An 18,321-nucleotide genomic window follows, 5' to 3' on the forward strand; every position below is an offset into this window, starting at 1 on the left:
ACAATTAATAACCTAGAAATAGACGTCAAACTGTCTATCAATCAGGGATGGTTTTATATATTCCGATTAAATTTTACAAGACATCACTGCAATCACTGTTCAAATGTATAAACTCAAAAGCGCAACAGAGCCCCGTCATCTGCAGTTTAAAAGCGCGCACGAAAGGGACCCCAAGTTCATCGCGTGACTAGCACCATGTTTAAAAGCGTGCAGAGAGAGCGACGACGCGCGACCGAGCGCAGAGCCGTCAAAAGCAAGCGAACCACGGCGGCGCGCCGCAAGAGCCGTCACGACAGCACTCACACACAACCAAAGGAAGGAGGCTAGACGCCTGCAGCTGCAGAAGGAGCGACGAGCGACAACAGAGCCAAGTGAGCATGGCATGCCTCAGTGCATAGCCCTAGCTGTGCTAGCAAAGCCACGAGAATATGTGTATATTTTATTAAGCTGATAAGAATTCTTTGCAAACCATTCTTTTTAGTAAAATAACATACTTAGCTTAACGAAAATCTCAACATTCAGAAAGAAAGAATTATGCCCGAAATAAAAATGAGTAAATTTGTGCTTTTTCCTGGACAACATCCTTCTGACTAAAGGTATGTATTGAAATAGCGCACATAATAAAAAGAAAGGCATTTTGTAAAGCAGGAGATCAGTTTTATTTGTGGAAGTCCTTTTGTGAGCAACCATAGAGGAGAGTGTAGTTTCCTCATTTAGGTGCTATCACAGGAGTCAAACTGCTAACTATGAAGCACTGACCTGAAAAGCTAACCCACAACTTGTTATTATCCTGATCTGTAATCCTGTGGTGCTCGGCATATCTATTCAAAAAATATTTGTCAAAGAGTAGGACCGATGAAGTTATCAAGGTGCTTTTCTTATGTCTCCAGGCGCAGCACAGCGACTATTAATCGTGGATCGAGACAAGCCTCTCTATATCTCATCAAGCTACCTAGGCATGTTTGAGCCGTAACCACATACTAAAGCTGCAAACAAACTTTGTTCTCTAGGAGTACTTCTTGAGCAATTAGGAAGGAAACCATGACACTCCTACTGGGAGCAGCGAAAACATCAAGCTTATCACCGGGAACAAACTGAATGCTACCGAAGCCTTGGTCTGCTTGCGCGCTGTCCTGGCCTTTAAATTCAAGGCGGTCCAAGTGATTCTATACACTTTGGGTTTCATTTCTCATGCTTGCTAGATGATTTCAACAATCTTCTATCCCAAGTGTGCACAGTAAGAAGGTTTCAAATAGCTTGCAACAAGTGCTCGACGAAAAGATGCCTTAAACAGGAGCCCACATTTTATGTTGGAAGAATCAAATTGTGCTTGCAATGATGGTTCTAAAGCACACCCTAACTTTCGACCTACCCAGTCACGTGTTTAGAATCTCCGACAACATGCAGAACAACGATAGAAGAGACAATAATGGCATCAGCTGTCATCTTAAAATGCACAATCATCTGGCCATTTAAGGATGAGATCCTGAACAATATGCTGCACTGCTTGAAGGACTTCATGAAGACAACATTAGAGACAGCTATTTAAGTTTTGAGTGTAACGTATCTCTTGTGCAGCCGTGCTAGATATGTATAGAAAAGTGGGCATTTGTTCAGCCTTCTCAAAACTTTTTCTGCTTACCCACCGAAACAAGGCCCACCCCACTTTTATTATGAATTTCACGTGGCAGGGGGGTGGGCGATGATTCGGGGTATTACGGTAAATGTTGGACAGTGTGTCTAAACATTTCATGCATGTGAGGTAGGTGGTGATTCTATGCAATAAATACAGCATTCTCCGAGACAAACTATATGCTGTTAAGCTGATCATAATTTCTGGACTTGAGGATCATGCTATTCTAGAAAGGCTAGAAGCAAAACAAGCTTTGTTCTGAAACTAAGCACCCTGAGGATATTAATCTGCTTGTATCCATTTCATCTGCATTTCAGTCAACCGAAGTCAGGTCGAACTCCCAAATAGAGAAAAATGGCCTAAATCGCAGTCTAGAAAGCCTGCTGTGCCAGGGGCTCACCGCTGCAACAATTGTGACGGACAGGCACATTGGCGTCAACGCAATGATAAAGTCCGACTACCCCAACACAATGCACAGCTTTGACGCATGGCATCATGCAAAAGATAAGGATGCATTCTCATAAAGGGATATAACTGGCGTTTTAATACCACAACATGTGTTTCAGGAGCAGTAGTTCTGTTGAAGCACTGACCATTAAAACAAGGAGACCACAAACACTAAGGCTAGCTAAATGTTAATCATTTTGTGTATTTTTGCCTGAGCAGCCAGCCATAATCTTAAATTTGGAAACCCTATGGATATACATATTTTTTTCAGGCGTCAAAGCAAGGTGACCATAAAACGCAAGGGGAAGGACCCTTAGGTACTCCTCTCGTGGATCAAGTCTATCCGAACACATGTGTACTGGTGCGCCCCAATAAGTGGTGCTCGCAAAGTGGACTTCCCGGCGTGACATGTGTCAAATGTCCGCCTCCACAAAAGCCCCCATGCCCCGCATGTTCTCATGGGGACATGACCCGCAGGTGGTGACTGCTAGAAGGCAAGTTTACCTCGCACGTCTGCATCAAATTCAAGTGTAAAATTGCATTGGAGGTCTCCTCTTTGTGATGCAAATATTAATTTACATGTGCAACGCTTGAGCCATTTGCTGAAATATTGTGCTAGATTGGGGTAATGATGGCATTAGTCATACTGTAATGAAGATAAAAGAAAATAAAAACTAAGATTTCTGCACTACTTCCTCAAATGGGCACCGCAATCTTTCCTATATTGAGACCATATCCTTCTACAAATATCTGATTTCAATTTCATCAGGGATGGAACCATATGTGGCTTTCACACAATCCTTCCTATACTCAGACCGTATTTCAATACAAATGTCCGATTTCAATTTTGTCACTGACGGAACCATATGTGGCTTTTCACAAAATTGTGATGGCCCACCACATTCTCAGGGACATCTTGAGACTCTCTAATGGGAGCCAGACCTACAACCTTGAAGCATTTCACAGCATGCTTATCCACATCACTCCGAAGTCTTTGCTTTTCAGCTATAATGGTATGATTGCACAGTAAGTTGCAAAGCTCACTGGTATGATGGCAAACTCTGATTATGTCTCATATCTGAGCACATATCAGAACCTGCGTGGCTATTAGGCATTATAATGCCAATGCGCCGTCTGGAAGCAAGCAAGAACCAGGGACAAGGAGCTTCGGTACAGCCTAAGGTTTCCTAAGGCAACTAAGGGCGGTCTGTTCATTCAGTGACAGAGCCACCCTCCTCTGGTAAGTGAAAACTTGGCCAGCAGCAGCTAGGTTCCACTGCGTTGCAACGGCCCTTATTTCCTCCTTGTGCAGCGCAGCTAATAGGCCAGACAAAAAAGCCACCATCAGAGCCCACGTCTCAAGGTTCTGGCAATAGGAGTACTGGAAGACTATGTGGCTGAAGGGAAGTGCTTCCTTATCTTTGCCACCACGCAGCACGCAAGTTGCACCCTGTTGAATCTCCCCAATCTCTTCCACACCCACCAGACAAACTTCCAGTAGGTGACAAACCTGTAGGTTCTGTAATGCCAAAAAGGAGTTGAAAGATATTAGCAGTGATTAATGTTTTGCGAAAAAGGTAAAAGATGTGAATCCTTTGAAAAAGGCAAGAAATTCGAGGCGAAAGATGCGACTAAAACAAAGCTGCTAAAAGACCTCGACTTTGCTTTCAAGCTTGGTTCAAAAAGTTGTCATTCTGACAGGACAGATGGATGTTCTGACGTCCAGACTTGAGGACCACTTAGACCCTATTTCTGGGCTACCTGTGTGAGACGTACAGTCTCCGGCGTTATGAAAGACCCACTGGGAGCGCGTGGCCGAGGCGCTGGCTGGTGGGGGCGCTGCGAGCGCTCCGGGCAGTTCCATTCTGCTTCGAGGGGAGGACGCTCATTCGGCACTCGGCACAAACTGATAAGCGCGTTTCGCTTTATCTGAGCCCGAGTGAGCGTCCTCCCCTCGAAGCAGAATGGAATTGCCCGGAGGGCTCGCAGCGCCCCCGCCAGCCACCGCCTCGGCCACGCGCTCCCAGTGGGTCTTTCATATTGCCGGAGAGTGTACATTGACAACATGAAGACCAACGGGTCCTCTCTCGATGCGAGAAAGGTGCTCAAGATTTATTACCACGCTAGTAGATCAAATCAGAAAGTGACTTTCTGACAAAGTCGTAGTTCTCAAGAAGGCACCAGTTTTATCAGTCCCAACAACTTTGTGCATACGGAAGAGCATACGGAATAGAGCATCACTTTCATGTACAGAGAAAAAATATCTTCAATACACCGTAAGAAAAATTCAATGAGTGGAGGGTTGTCTGTGTATGCTGAAAAAAGCGATGCAGAAACTTCATTGCGACGTCGCCGGTGGAAGAAGCCTCAACTTCATCACCGCTAAACTCCACTGGAGAGCCAACCTTATCATGACGTCGGTCAACAGAAACAATTAAGTTGAAACTTCATTGAGAATTCTTTCAAAAACTGTCCTTAGAGGGAACTTTGAAACACTGCAGTGAAGGGAATTGTAAAAAATATTATTTTTAAGTTGGAAACACATTGTACCTGTTTCAATTGAAATAGAATAACATAAGCTGAATTCTGCATCCACCAATTATGTATTTAACTTGAGTGACAATGGTAACTTTTCCCATGGATTGCAGCCGTTTGTGAAGATCGGGGTCTTGACAACGTTGGAAAATCTGGATTCTGGAGTTTGTTTTTGACAAGACCTCGCGGTTTTTAATCGACCCCAGCATTTGGTAGTTTAAAGTCTCTGACTACGGTTCAGAGGTTCAGACTCAGAACCACGGCCATCGCCGACAACGCCGCTAAGAAAAGGCTCAGGGCCCGTGTCTCTGTGAGGCAGTTCGCCCTACTCCTCTACTATCTGTTGGCGAACCCAGTCCTTGTGAGGGCCACCACAGATAGTCCACTATCTGAGGAAGACCGAACTGCCCTGTGGCACATCACTGTCCAAGAGCTAAATGTCGAGGGCCCATCTGTTAAAAGCCAGGCCGAATGGAAGGAGTCCTGGAATGCACGTGTGCGCGCAGCAGTGGGGGTGCCAACCCCGTCCCTCCGTTAAACGCCGAAGAGGAAAGAATATTGTCCCTTGTGGGGACGGATTCCTCCCGAGGCCGTGGGGGAAGGCGCCTGGCACCGGTGGCACCTCGCCCAACGCCACAGCCTGGCCCATCGGCTGCAGCCACGCTAAGTACTTGGAATCGCAGGTGTAGCTGAGGCACCAGTGTCTGACCTCGTGGTGTGGGAATTGTGAACAGAAAATGCAGCATGTGTTGTTAGGGCTGTCAGAAATGCCACAGTTCATCCTGACAACTGTACAGTAATGACTGGATATACTGTACAGAACATCGACTCATAACTGTGGAAAAACACACCAGTTGATGTAATGTTTTTCTGACTCGATAAACATTGACGATCAGGTCAGTTGCTCGTTCAATCTTTAAAAAAAACTACTGCAAAGACATGGGCTAAAACCAAGAGCATTGACAACATGATAACACCAGTTTAACCAAATATACAGGACTCCCCAGCAGAAGCAGCAGAAGACAGCGAGGCCAAGGACGCGCCAGATGCAGCATTGCCTGTGGAGGTGGCAGGTTCACCGCAACAAGATGGTATGAGGAAACACAAAATTACATATCTTGAATCACATGAAAATGTGCTTTGTGTTGGCAGTACACCAGCTGCCATGCACCCTGCCTCCTCGTTCCGTACGACCACGGCCTGGGCAAGCATGCATGGCCAGGGACCTGCTGGCCACACAGCAGCAGCAGCTGGCTGCTTAGCTTCAGCTGCTGGCTGCACAGCACCACATCCGTGCAGCACTAGAAGAAATCCTGCAGTTGCAAAGGGGTGCGACCGACGCATTCGCTCGCCTAACAAGTATTTTTTTTCTGTTCACAGAGCTAGGAAAATTTAACCTATGCCAAGCTCCTCATTTTCTGACAAAATGTTTGCAGGCAACAGGCATTTTTTAATCTAAGGTTTGTGATGGTATTGTTTTTGTCTATCCTTTCATTGTCGTTTTAAACTTGAGCTTCTCTGCATTTTGCTGAGCGATCAGTGAAAACCATGAGGACAACCTATTTCTGAAAAGAGGCCCAGCTGATAAGCACTGAACAGAGCAGTGCACTGTTAATATGAACAAGCAATCGAAAAATTTTCCTGTTTTTTTCTTAGAACCGAAAAGCTGTCATCAGTTACTATTGCTACGTAAACATCTTTGACAGAAATCTGTCTGGTTAGGAAAATGGTTAGAGTTTCAAATTTCAGTCAGTCTATTAAAGTTTAATAAAAATGAAATTCCCCGATATTTCAGGTCCATCTTGGTCACGGGTGACAGTGGGTTGGACGGAGGAGGGAGTCGCTTATGAAGGCCTGACTGCTGCGTCCAGGTTTTTCCACAAAGCTCTGAAACAAAGAAACTTAGGAGAGTGACCGACGACCTGTTAATGTCATTGTTTGATGTCTGCTAGAGCAGTGGTGGGAGTGTTCCTGGTGAAGCTGGGAGAGTCAAAGGCAGACGGGCCCAAACCTGCAGACACCCACCCGAGAACGAAGGAGACGAAGAGAAACCCGGCTAGTGTTGGCACTTAATGAGCCCAGCCAAGCTGCGTTTTGGCAGGCCCTCACCAGAACTACTGGCAAGTGGCCACCCAATACAAAGGGGACACCAGTAAATTCAAATCTGAATCCGACATCACTAGAAAGGAAGCGCTCCACTGCTGTACTATCCAGCTGCGTTTAAATTGACAAACTTAAATTGTTCGCTCTTTTTTTCCAAGCTGCTTACACAGTTTTGAGAATGTGAAACAAGATGCCTACCCACTGCTGCGTACAGCTCTGTAAGCGGTACGGATACGTGAACAAGTTCCGGACAAAAGGTTTGTATGTGTCACATTGTTTGAATGTTTAGTCATGCGACTTATTTAAACAATCTTTTAAGCTATGCACGTCGCTTGGTCAGTTTCTTGGTACTTTCAGTTTTTTTGTTTTTCTTCCGTAAAAAAGGTGCCCTTAGTGTGTTGCTACAAGGCGGCCGTTCAGCACGCCAACCACACAGGTAGTGATTTTACCGTAGTTCTGTCAATGTGTACAGACATTTTTATGAGCTTCGCGTGTCGCTGAGTTGCTTTTGTTACAGTTTGTGTTTGTGTCGGGCGCAGCACGCAGAGCGTGACGACCTGACCATGTCAGTGCATTTGGTGTGTCATTCAGCGACTGCTGTCAAACTTGCGTGTGACCTTCAGGAATGGTAACAGTGAGCCGCTGTGCGAACTACGTTAGGATCGTCACGTGGAATGTAAACTCCATTAGGCGCCTGCATTTTTATACAGTTCTATTATTATGGATATCCCTGTAGTGTTCACTGGTGCACAGCCTGCAATTCACGGTGTTAATGTGACGCAGGTGAAAAGTAACAAATGCACATGCTCACCTTGGTACTTCATTTGCAGATTTCCTATCACAAGTTCCCGACTGTAACACCAACTTCACACAAATGAAAGACATTTACAACCCCCTGTAACACCGCATTAGAGCTCAGCTCATGAGAAGGAGGAGGGGAGGGTACTGAGGAGAGGGTATACCCCTCCTCCCTCCCCATTACCCCCTCATCCTCCCTGCTACTCCTCCCCTCCCCTCATCCTTCAAGCTTCTCCTCCCCTCCTCCCCTCCTCCTCCTCCCCCCGCGTGTTGCATCATGGGAAATGTCCCATTATGCACCGCACGGGACCCTCGTGACGTCACACGTGACCTCACGAATCACGTCACGAGGGTCCCGTGCAGTGCAAATAAATCAAATAAATAAATCATGCACCGCGCAATTACGGCGACGGCGACGCCGCTCAAGCCGGAAATGGGCGCCTAAGAGCTGTGTCCTAAAAGAGATGTATTGCAGTCGTCAAGAGGGATGAAAGAGCATATTTCAGAGTACCCAAAACAACTAAAGCATGCTCTGAGCATGTTGTGGAAGCTGATTTCTGGAAAGGTCTGGCAAGTGGCCGGCAGCTTCAGGGGGACACGGCTGTGCCATCCGTCCTCGTCTTTTGGAGGGTGAAGCCCTCAAGAAAGGCACTTCTTCCGCGGTTACTGTGCACACTCTCTAGCATCCAACGGCCACAGAACGGGAGGAACACGGTTCATGAACACTGTGCGCAAGCAGATAAGAAAAATTTGGCACCCACCACGGGATGCTATCCCCGAACAACGGTCTGCACCTTCAAACACAAGTCACCAGAGCTGCAGGAGCAAGCTGCAGGAGCAAGCTGCAGGAGCAAGCTGCAAAACTGCAAATGCAGCAACACCATTGTAGCACTACAAGCATAGCTAGCCACAAGCAAGGTGAACAAATCGAGGCTTCAAAAAGAGCTGCACACTCAACAAGCCAAGAGCCATAACGAGGTAGGGCTGCAGTCTGAAACGGAGGCCGAACTTGCCAGAGGTTGGAAGCTAAGAGCAGAGCCTGAAGTACAACTTAACACAAGCAAGCTCACTGAAGTAAACTGGATGCAAAGATGTGGTGAATGGAAAGGGTTCAGAAAGATTGTTAGTAACTGAGTTTGATATAGATGCTTACAGTAGTGAAACTCATCATAAACATGCGTGGTTCAACAATGCTATTTCGATGGCCTGCAGGAACTGTACAAACGGCTTATGGAGACAGGGTGTGACTCCCGCTGGAGTCATGAGGCGGTTTCGAAGAGGAGGAAGCAACAGCAGCGACGACGCCAAAGCAGTGCGGGAGCTGTTCACACGGTACTTCGTCAACGAGGGACAAGTGAGCTGGCAGTGGTGGATGGTTGCCTAAGAAGGTACTAATTAAAGACAGTTTGCATGCTTTTACTACTCTATGAGGGTTGCACACAATATTTGTAGGAGCCCATAAATAACACACTTGGATGACATTTGTTATACCCGGTCTGGGTATTCAGTAAGGGGGGGGGGGAGGGTTTGTGGCAGCAGTAAGTCTGTTTGAGCAGAAAGTAAGCACACTATGCAAAGAACTGGACATACTACATGACAACCTTATCCTTGCTCAGTGCAACTTAGAAAAGCTTAAGGAAGAATCGGTCCCATTCGAAATTGAGAAATTCCGGGAAAGCGACAACAACATACTGTTCTACACGGATATGCTCATGAAAACCCTTGTAACGAAGGAGGATGTACATGAAAGTACGGAGAAAATCACTAAATTTGTTGTTATGACTCAGTGCCTCTACGTGTGCACACGTTGGTGCACATGCCAAAAAGTGTACTGCTTCATGGACCACTGTGGACACTCTCTTGCTTCGAGTTTGAGTCATATGGGACATTTACTGAAGTTGGTGACCTCAGCAAATGGCATCGCTTTTCAGACCTTGTCTCGTATTTTCCTCCAAAACAACTTTCGTCAGTTGCTCTCAATGGCCTCAGGAGAAGTGAGCAAGCACTGCTCTCAAAAGACAATGAAGAGAAACACAACACCAGAGCTCCTGGGCAGACCCAAACAAGCACCTCAAGATGTCACACACCTGCTGCAAGAGAACCTGGGGATTGTGGACAGTGTTGAAGAGTACAATCGTATGCAGGTGTGTGGTTGCGTCATTCACAGTGAGCAGTACATTAGCCCCCTGAAACGAGACTCGACAGCTGTGAAAGTTGGCAATGATTACGCAAAAGTGGAGCGAGTGGAGCTAGTGGGAAGTAGACTTCTCTCATTGACATACACACAAGGCCCGAAAATTGAAAATTAGAATGTTCCTTTCAATCTAAAAAAAGACAACTTTTATTGCCGGGCTTGAATGATGAGGCAGGGTTTCGCAGACCTCTATAGCACCTTTGCGGACCCTCATTTGACAACCACTGGTCTAGATTATTATGCTGTACACTGTACCATATTTAGGGTGTCTAGCAAGTTATTATTTTGAAATTCCCTGGCTTTTCCAGGTTTTCCCTGACAATTTCAGGTGAAATTCCCTGACCACTGTACAGGCGATGAAATATATAAGACCATTACAACACAAGGCATTGAGCATTGAGCACTGTGAGCATCATTTTGCATGGGCTTAATCTAACTTGCATATTCCGAAATATTCGGGTTCGTCCAGTCCGGTTTGAGCACTTCCTTGCCACCGACATCGTCATTGAAGAGGCCACTTCCGGAAACACAATGAACACACAATACTCAACCACACACATCAATAACCGAATGGCAGCATAGTGCATGGCCATGGCTTCCAGATGCACACTTTCAGATCCGTTCGGCTTAATGCTTGGATTGGATTGGGGTCTGCGGCTTTCCCATTTGTTACTAAATCTAGTAGCTCTAACTGGATCAAGCGCAATGTTGTCCCCCCAATCTAATCCAATCCAAAGCTTGGACTAGATTTGTCGGCTGTTCTCTTTGTATTGGGTAGCACACTCTACATTGGGTGAGCAGAGCCCGCGAACCGCTCTAGCAGAATTTAATGCCTATTTTTCTGCCCCCAAGTCCTCAAGTCTTTGCTCAGGGCACTCTATGGCGTTTCCGGCTCATTTTCCCTGACTAGGCTCACTTTTTGACAATATCCCCGACCATTCCCTGATTTTTCCCGGTAATTAAAATTTCCCTGACAATTCCCGGTTTTCCTGGTCGCTAGGCACACTAATATTATATCTGCAATCTTTTTAAAATTTTGCAATTCTGTTGCTCACCCACATGACCGAGCCTTATTTCTCTTTTCCGGTAACATTTTTAAATGCATTCCTTGTGTCCCATCTCTTGGTTTTTAGCTATATAACTTGCTTTTCCCACACCTAATACTTTTCATAAATAGAAATACTTTTTATTTTATCAGCAAGTAGTCATAATTTTAGCTAAGCCAAATCGCTTTGTGACTCAAGCTCACTTGGTGGTAATTTTGCAAAAAGTTGCAACAAGAAGCAAACTATCAAGCTCTCTATGGAAGCACTTCACAGTGTAAACTGTGAATAAAATGAATACAAGTTGCTTCCTTGCTGGGGCCATTTTTTGCTGTGGTATAGTGGTGGCGAGTCTCTGGCATGCATGGAAGCAACTTTCTGCACATGCAAGTCTAATGCATTGACGCTACTTCTGGGCCAATCTTTAGCACTTTTTAGCCAGAGCTAAGGTACTTGGAAGTTTTGCCCCTTGCAACTTAAATGGTAGCATTTGCCCTGAAGTGGTACAACTTATAGGCCCAAGTGGTACTATTTGCCCTGAAGTGGTACCACTTCCATGCCCAAGTGGCACCACTTGGCCTCAAGTGGTACCACTTACAGACCCAAGTGATACCACTTGCAGTCAAAGTGCTGCCACTTGCAGTCAAAGTGGTACCACTTTAAACTAAGTGATACCACTTGAAGTACCACTTTATATTCTCACTTGGGTAGGCACGCTGTCATTACATGTGCATGAGGACACAAGACTGTGTGGGAGAACCAGCCCCGAGTCAACAGCAAGGCACTCCTCAACATTCCGCTACCTGCTGCCATCACATACTCTGGTGCCAGTCCTACGCACATTCTTTGCCTTCTTCGTTCCATAAAAATGTAAGTCCTAAGAAAGACACTGTTCTTCCGGCTTCAGAGCTGTTTGGTGTTTCCTGCTGCTACAAAAGTGAGCAGAGCTGACAACAAAGATTTTCAGTTGACTAAACATGCCCAGTGATTGAGCCCGACATTGAGTTTTCTCCTTTCAAAGACCTGAGAAGCTGAACAGAAGTTCCTCCCGACAGCCAAGAAAGGCAGCAAGCTCCACCTGGTAGGCAATAGCCGTGCACTCACACCTGGCTACTCAGCAAAGTATGGGACATACACAATACTTCACGCCAGATTCAACAAGATCTCATAAGTCAAGGTTCTTCACATAAGGAGTGGCTAAATATAAAATTATGTCATTGCATTGCATGGATGAGGTGTGCATTTTACTGAATTTGTTCCTACCCTAATCGACAGAAGTAAAATAGAATAATCACATGGATACAGAAGGCATGAAGTGTTCCCTGGACTTCATCGTGAGCACGGGACTGTCTGTGTATAGCTTGTGACTAAACAGCACTTTAGGGTGAAGGCCCTGATGGACAGATACCCTGACACCAAGCACCGGTTTGACTCATGCCACATCGAAGAAACTAACAATATTTGAGAAATGAATTCCAATACCTGTTAAATTACTCAAAGTATAACCGAAGATGAAATTTGTTAATGTAAAGGTAGTGCAACATGCTTTGTTGTCAAGATACATGAGGCATTATTCCAACATCATCTTAGAGTATACTAAAGTTGATGATATTGTCCATGCTGGACCAAATGCGATTTTACTATAGCACCCTATTTTGACCGAATAATATGTCTACCTACATTGTCTTCCAGACTTGGCACGAGCTGAGCTAGTAATGCTTTCTAATTTCTAGGCATTTACAACGAGATGGCCACTGCAGGCAAGACGAAGAACAGTGTCTTGAACACATGGGTGAAGACCGTACATGGGCATGTCTGCTGGTGTGCCCAGACTAGCAATGACAATGGCATGCTGGTGCTTGCAAAATAGATGCCCGCCATGCAACACGTGATCAACGTTTACCAGCACCCTAGACCCCTTACCTCCCCTTGGACCCATACCCCAATCAAAAAGGACTGGTGGTTTCAGGAAGTAAAAAAGGATTTGTGTTTGGAGCATTCATAATATCCTTTCAACACCAATTGCCCGCTAGGTTTTCATATATGAACAAACTTCCTTTGGCTGTTCTGGCCAGTCTACAATCAAATACCCCAAGAAGGATACCATCTCATAGCCAGCTCGTGGAGACATTTCTATCAGATGATGAGGCCTAAAATATATCTTTTAGCCTTATAATTTGAGAAAACCTTTCTTCACTGTACAGGTCATGAAGACACATAATAAGGAAGCAAAAACTAACTTGTAACATAACAAAGGCATAAAAAAAATAAAATCCATTTTACTTTGTACCTAATATATTGGAGAATAACTTACCAACATCCAAGCTGTCTAAATTATTTAGTGAAGCTCATTCTCATTGCTAGGTAAACATGAGGAACCAAACAGCCAATGCTTTTCGTGTTCTTTTTCATTAAGTCATGAAACTATCACTTTGCACTTTCTACATAAAGCCGCTTGGATGACAAGCTATTAACATGATTACAAAATGGAGAACCTAGATGTAGCTCAATTTAGAACTGAACTGACAAGCCAAAATTTCTCTTTGCAAACAAGAAGCCTACTCCCTTGACGCCACTTGCGGGCATCACATTCCAGAAGTACCTCATCAACAGGCCGGTGAAGGAGAAGAGATGGCGCTCCTTTGAACCCTGCGAGAATGTTGGCGTTGCTTTGGCTGAAGAGATCTAGCAACTTCGGGATGCTCTCAGTGTCGCTACACAGGGCCTCCAGTGGCTCCTGTACAGTGGGTGCGCAGCAACTCGGACCAGCGACTCCAGTGCTCCCCATTCAAGACGATGAAGATTTGTGGAGTAATTGAAAAACACAGAGTCCCTCTTCAGATTGACGAACAAAGAGAGGGAAGAAGTGACCCAGTTTACCATCGGTCAAGCCAACAATGGAAGGTGGCACGAAGAGCGGCAGGGCAGAATTACAGCGTCGGTGTTCTTTGCTGTCATCAACTGCGTCAAGCCCGAGCACCTGGTGAAGGACATTTTGTACCCGAGTCCAGATGCCTCAAGTGAGGCCATGTGCAATTGGAGGACACATGAGGGCACCGCCGTTGCTGCCTACACATCACTTATAGCAGCATTCGACACTCCTGTCGAGATCCTCGAGACTGGGCTGCACATTCGCCCAAAGTGCAGCTTCATCGCTGCATCGCCAGACCGCATCATGGTAAAGGAGGACAATGAAGGGGGTCTTTTGGAGGTGAAGTGTCCATCGTAGAAGATTGGCTAACACCAATAAAGGACTTTAAGGACAAAAAGTTTTGCTGCAAGGTCGTGGATGGTTTGGTACGCCTTAAGAAAACTCACACCTACTTCTACCAGGTGCAAGGGCAGATGGCGGTGACCGGACACGAGTGGTGCGATTTTGTTCTCTGGACGAATAACAAGACTGTTGCCAACTCAACACGCATTGAGACCATCACCTTCGACAAGGAGTTTGTTGATCGAGTGCTGCTGCCAGAGCTCATCTATTTCGCCAAGCATGCCCTCCTCCCGAAAGTAGCAACCGGTCATGTAAGGCACTGAAGAGCCCTCATAGCTCGCAGCAAGTATGTCTCCTTCAAGCAGTACTGCACAGGGTTTTATGTGGTGGAGGACGGTCCCAGACTGAAAACAAAACTGCGTAGGCTGGAGTAAAGAAACACCTGCATGAAGCCTCAGGCTTCTCCAAGTGACAACGGCTCTTTTCAGAGCCAAATAAACATGCTTATTGAGAGCCACGTTTTTGTAGAGATTCCCGTGTCTTGGAAAATGGTATTTACTCGAGAAAAACAAAACACAGCGTGTGGTAGTTAAGTTTGTAAAGTTTATTACGATAAAAAGAAAGCCCCCCTTGCCTATAACTCCACCAAATAAGTCCGTCAAAAATTACCGTGGTCCATTTCACCAACAGCAAAAAGAGTGACATTCCTGTCTACACACTGGCCAGTCCCCCACTTGCTGTCTTGAATTCAGTCAATATTCTGGGTGTCACACTCGCAAGCAATCTGGACTTTTCTGCCCATATTTTGAGTGTCGTCTCCAGGATCTGACGGACGCTGGGTATAAAGCACGTGGCCAAATTATGCAGGCCAATAGTGCTGCGGATGCTTTACACAGCACTTGTGCTCCCCACTATGGCAATCCTCGGCAATCTAGTCCCCAGACCAACAGCGCCACTGCGAGTGCCTCGAGAGTGTGCAGCACTGTGCTACGTGCATCATCTGTGGCCAGTCATCCATCACCTTCGCCAGCTCGTATGGCACACGTCTCGGAGCCCTTAGTGGTGACCCTTGTTGAGAGGCTACGTACGTCGCGGGTATGCAGGCCTTGTCGGGTGTTCGATGGGCCGCCTTCGGGAACCCCCTTGTCTTCTGCAGTGCGGGCGAGTAAAACTGGGCAACCCGAGTAGCTCCGCGGCAGAACCATCCGCCATAGTGAACCCATGAAGCTGACAGAGACTTCCTAACTATTCTCTTACCCACCTCAAGCCCCCTGCCAACTTCAAACAAGGAGTCTCAAGAACTTTGCGTTTTCTTTTCCCTTTGAGTGGCATCGAGATCCTCTTGTGTTCTTTTGCTCTTGCTTCTCTCGTGTGTGATCTTTTTTTCGTCAATAGTGTATGTGGCAGTTGACTAGCAGGCGCATATGCATAAGGGTTGTATCCTTTCTGCTTAGCCACGTACATTGCCATCTGTGGAAATCAATTATAATTACAATTACAATAAAGTTTTGCTCTGGCATCACCACAGCAAAACTTTGGGTGGGCGTTCTTTCGTAACTTTATGGTAAAATTATAAAATATTTGTTTTATTGAATTATTCAAAGATGTGTGAATGTTTTTAAAGCAAAAATTGAAAGAACTTTGTGCAAAAGTTATTACGTGGCAATTTGTGAAAAAGGTAAAAAACCACGGAAGCATATTACTAAATGCACACCCATGCAGTGGAATATGCTGTCAACTAGCGGCATTGGACAGAAGTCGAGCTTGGGTCATTAATACCAAACTTGACGTCACCTTCGACGCAAAGCAAGAGCGCAGCTACGTGACTGCAGGCCTCGCTGAGCCTGTAGGCACAAAATGATTTTAAATGGGAGGGGCCGTGTTGCTGCGATCAGAAAGCAATCAAAATGAAAGGAAAAAACAAGCTACTCACTCTGCCATGCAAGTGCTGTGGACACTTAGGACTGTGCCCTCTTTTTTGACCATGGCCCAAGGCTGGTGGTACCCTCCGAAGGTTTGACTAGCTTCCACTTTCATGGTGACGAGAATGATGCCTGTGCTCCCTGTCGTAGCCCCAAATAAGCAAACAGCATGAACCCTACCACTCAAAAACAGGTTGCAACTGTCTTCAAGCATGTAACTCTTGAAGACGGTTGCAATCTATATCTACATGTAACTCTTGAAGGCAGTTGCATCTATATCTACCTCGTGGAGGGGTCCAAGCATGGACCCCTCCACAAGGTAGATATAGATGTTGCCAATTTCTAGTCCCGGCCACTGGCGAGCATCTATGGTGAAGACGTGTTTCTGAATAGCAGCATCTAATGGATCTCGAAGCTCCTGGCCTGCGATTGTCAGCTTTTGCCGGTAGCATTTGTCGCCGGTTCTTTCAACTAGGTAAGAAGAGGACATTTTGTTGGAGTAAAGTCGTGAAATTCTGATTGATACGTCGCTTGTACAACACGGTAAAACAGTAACGACCGAGCAATTCACACGCCTCGTTGCGAAGATGGTAGTGTTTTCAACGTGCCAGCAGGGCCAGAAATATTGAACCAGATGTCATGAGAGGTCTGTCAACAGGAAGCCAGAGGTTGATTGCACAACTGTTTTGTTTCCTGTCCTTGTAGTTTGGCAGAAATACTTGTTACGAATTGGTGACACGACAGGATGCTATAAATCAATATTAAAACCTGTTTTGTTTGCTTGATCTCAAGAGTGAATTTTAAAACACGCGCTCTTAGGCACCTGTTTCCGGGTTGAGCAGCGTCGCAGTCAGCGTCGACGTAACCGTGCATTGCATTATAGGACGTTCCCCGCTAAAGGTAGCAAGGAAATTTTTTCTGCTGAATTTAGAAGGAAAATTTTACTACTAAATTTAGAGGGAAAAATTTTCCGCTTAAAATTTAGCGGGAAAGTTTTCCCACTAAATGCAGCAGGAAAATTTTTTCCTAAATTTAGCAAGGTAATTTCTCCACTAAATTTAGTGGGGAAAATTTCCCACTAAATTTAGCAGGCAAATTTTCCCACTAAATTTAGCAGGCAAATTTTCTTGCTAAATTTAGTAGGGAAATTTTTCTGCTGAATTCAGTGGGGAAATTTTGCCACCAAATTTAGTGGGAAAATTTTCGCGCTGCTAAATTTAGCGGGGAAATTAACGTCACATGACCTCCAAGGCCAATTCAATTTCCCCGATAAATTTCCTGCTAAATTTAGCGTTAAAATTGCGATAAATTTCCTGCTAAACTAAGTGGGAATATTTCTCTGCTAAATTTATTGGGAAAATTTTCGCTAAATTTGGAGGGAAATTAAACGAAAATTTCACGCTAAATGGGAGAGCAGGAGAGGAGAAAGGGAGGGTATGGAGGTGGAGGAGAGCATACCTTCCCCTCCTCCTCCTCAATAGCTGCGCTCTAATTCGGCATTATAGAGAACTGTAAACGTCTTTCATGTTTTGTAAACTATTGCTGGCATTGTGCTGAGGCTTGAGCCATAAGGACCTGGAGGTAGCCATGTCATCAAAGATTGGGATTCGGGTGATTCAGAAACCATGCGAACCACAGCACAAGTGGCCCAGGGCACCAGCACAACTGGCTGAATAAACAGCTCAGCCTTCAAAAAGATTGCAGTGCTGTTCTTGCAAGATGCTGCATTCAAAGAAATTTATTTGGCATTTAAATTCGGTAAAGCAGGCATGAGTAGACTGGGATTGCACCAGGACACACTGGACTGGGATTTTATGGCCATCTTTCAGGCACAATGCCGACGCTGCCCTTTCGTGTAATGGGATCGACATATAAGGCTTTCGCCTTGATCAAATTCCTAAACTTTGCCTAGTCCCAGACTGCCGCACTTTGCTGCCGTGGCCGAGCAATCACCCAGAACGAGCCGCAGACTTGATTATAAGTCGACCCCCCCCCCCCACATTGCATATCAGCAAAAAAAAAAAATAATCTTTAGATGCGCATGTGGCGGCCTCCGCCATATATTTTATCTCAGACGTCAAGGCGCTCCGTCTCCGCCATATGTTAATCTCGGACGTCGAGGCACCCTAGCGCGCTCCATCTGGTTCTCCGGTGCGCATTCGAGTAAACACTTCGGCGCACCGGCCGGGCTCAAGGGTCAGGTTTCTTCCCTCCGTGCGCAGTCGGCACAGTTGTCTTCAGACGGATAATAAAACCACAGAACCAATTTGTACAATCACGGAGTCGGACGTTTTTTCCTTCGCGTCCTCAAAATCTCGGAACACATCCCTACAAATTGGTGACCCCAGATGAGCGACTCCTTCATGGTTCCCGGCAATTTTCCAACCATTTCCGAAAGCAAACAGTCTGCTGCTGGGGACACCATTCCGACG

General features: G+C 45.7%; 1 long non-coding RNA gene and 1 pseudogene across 3 annotated transcripts; one reads left to right on the plus strand and one right to left on the minus strand.

Moving 5' to 3' along the window:
• Window positions 1-2,154: 2,154 nt before the first annotated feature.
• Window positions 2,155-18,321, minus strand: part of LOC121834036 — a 107,966-nt pseudogene continuing 91,799 nt past the window's right edge.
• On the plus strand, window positions 7,910-16,828 carry LOC121834039. 3 transcript variants are annotated; one of them, XR_006077028.1, is made up of 3 exons: window positions 7,910-8,904; window positions 11,465-11,834; window positions 12,487-16,828. It is a non-coding gene; the product is annotated as an uncharacterized LOC121834039 (long non-coding RNA). The 3 variants fall into 3 exon arrangements; XR_006077029.1 differs by having other exon boundaries at window positions 11,465-11,623; window positions 11,721-16,828; XR_006077030.1 differs by having other exon boundaries at window positions 11,465-11,623; window positions 11,775-16,828.

This window comes from Ixodes scapularis, unplaced genomic scaffold (genome assembly GCF_016920785.2).
Source record: "Ixodes scapularis isolate PalLabHiFi unplaced genomic scaffold, ASM1692078v2 ptg000303l_1___fragment_1__unscaffolded, whole genome shotgun sequence".
In the NCBI taxonomy this organism is placed as follows: Eukaryota; Metazoa; Arthropoda; class Arachnida; order Ixodida; family Ixodidae; genus Ixodes; species Ixodes scapularis.